The sequence below is a fragment of the Scyliorhinus canicula genome, chromosome 10 (assembly GCF_902713615.1).
Source record: "Scyliorhinus canicula chromosome 10, sScyCan1.1, whole genome shotgun sequence".
Classification (NCBI taxonomy): domain Eukaryota; kingdom Metazoa; phylum Chordata; class Chondrichthyes; order Carcharhiniformes; family Scyliorhinidae; genus Scyliorhinus; species Scyliorhinus canicula.
Window position 1 is genome coordinate 55,732,840 of NC_052155.1, and position 2,390 is coordinate 55,735,229.

Consider the following 2,390-nt stretch of genomic DNA (forward strand, 5'->3'; position numbering starts at 1 on the left):
TGAGGAAGGATGTTCTTGCTCTAGACCGAGTGCAGCAAAGGTTTACCATACTGATTCCTGGGATGGTAGGACCTACTTATGAGGAGAGATTGAATTGGTTGGGATAATATTCGTTGGAGTTCAGAAGAATCAGGGGGATCTCATGTAAACTTATAAAATTCTAACAGGGCTAGACAGTAGATGCAAGATTGATGTTCCCGATGGTGTGTGTGTCCAAAACCAGGGGACACAGTCTGAGGATACGGGGTAGACCATTTAGGACAGATGAGGAGAAATGTCTTCACCCAGAGAATGGTGAGCATGTGGAATTCATTACCACCGGAAGTAGTTGAGGCCCAAACATTGCATGTTTTCAGGAGCAGTTAGATATGGTACTTAGGACTGGACGCTCTGTGTTAATGGGACTCACGGGTAGGTCCCAGGCAGGGGCAATTTAGCGTGGCCAGTCCACCTACCCTGCACGTCTTTGGGATGTGGGGGTGAAACCCACGCAAGCACGGGGAGAATGTGCAAACACGGACAGTGACTCAGAGCCAGGATCTAACCTGGGACCTTGTTGCCTTGAGACAGCAGTGCGCCACTGTGCTGCCCTAACATTCAGACTGTCCTGTTCGTTGATCTTTGACAATGCCACTGTGGAGGTAATTGAGTTGAAATGTCACCAGAAATTGCCTTAAACAGAATTTCCCCTGCACGTTATCCCTTTATTTCCAATGTTGTCCGAAATGGAAAAATTGGCTTAGGTGCTCCAATCAATTTCAAAATAACAGACTTTAAATCAGGGTGCACGTCACTAATACCCGGATCCTGTTGTGACCTGTTTAAGCTGCATATTCCTTACGCTGGAGAGACCCTAAAATGGGACATTATTTTCAACTGTCATTATCCAGACCTGCCTCCAGATTTCATCTTTGGAGAAGATGTGAATTTTTTGCCTGAACCCACAATGCTTCATCATCTGAATGACTTGATCTCCCAGAATCCAGACTGTCTTCTGCTTGTAATCAAAGAACTGGTGCAGCACTACCATAAATACCAATGTGATCGACTCCACGAGACCTCATGCTTTATGTTTGAATATACTGCACTACAGGAGGAGCCTGAATTTGGAGATAACATGGAAATCTATGCAGGAAGAAAGAATAACTGGACTGGTGAATTTTCCGCATGTTTCCCTTTGAAGCTCCCGGTGGATTTCAGCAATATCCCAACATACTTTCTGAAGGACACAGTAGTAGACCCAGGAGAAAATGAGGATACTGAAGCTACTCAAGAGTTTCCTAAACTGTACCTGTCTCCAAGGATTGAACATGCGCTTGGTAGGTCCTCTGCTCCCTATATCCCACCATTTCCAAGTGGTGGTTGTCTCATTGATTATGTGCCACAAGTTTGCCAATTACTCAGCAATAAGGTGCAGTATATCATTCAGGATTACCACAAGCGAAGAGTACAATTGCAGCCTTTCTGAGACACTTTGGAATAGGAGTTGTGGAGTATGATGCTGAAGGATTCACCAAACTTACGTTATTACTAATGTGGAAGGACTTTTGTTTTTTAGTTCATATCGACTTGTCCCTATATTTTCCACGGGATCAACCCACCTTGACGTTCCAGTCAGTCAGTGTACTATTTTACTAACAGTGGACAACTCTATCAACAGATACAGAAATCTTACCCATACAGTCTGAGCTGGGATGGCAATGAGATAGCTAAAGGACCACAGGCTTATTTCAAAACCTATGTTCCTTAGTTCCAGGAGGCGGCATTCACAAATGGGAAGTTGTAGTTGACTCCAGGATCCAGAAGGAAGCCAATCAGACAGATACATTTGTTTAATTTAGGAAACCTTTTGCATTTTTTCATTTTTCTTCCTGTGTAAAGTCTAACTGTCAGGGCATTGATTTACACTTGGCGGCAATTCATTGAAGTGTGCCTAAACTATCCTATGTAAATGAAGGTCTTTTCTTAAGTTGTTCAATGAACGTAAGCCAGTTCAAGTCTAGATTGCAAGTAACATGAAATGTTCCAAATGAATGAGAACAATGTTCCAAGTTACAATAAATATTTCCATTGCGAAGCTTGAATGGTCAAAAATAAAAGATGGTACTTAGGGTGAAGAGGATAAAAGGATATGGGGGAAAGCAGGATTAGGCTATTGAGTTGGATGATCAGCCATGGTCATAATGAATGGCAGAACCGGGTCGAAGGGTCGAATGGCCTCCTCCTGCTCCTATTTTCTATGTTTCAATATTAGTAGTTTGCACGCCTGCATGAAACTTTGCACCAAGCATTAACCATGGTATTAATTAGCAGGTAGTTTTGTGCAGGGTATGCTGAATCCACATCCTTCATGATTCCAGTTGTCGAGTACCTGAACTGGGAAAGTTCAG

General features: G+C 43.1%; 1 pseudogene; it reads left to right on the plus strand.

The window, feature by feature from the left end:
* The first annotated feature begins 655 nt into the window (after positions 1-655).
* LOC119972928 lies at positions 656-1,786 on the plus strand (annotated as a pseudogene).
* Positions 1,787-2,390: the final 604 nt, after the last annotated feature.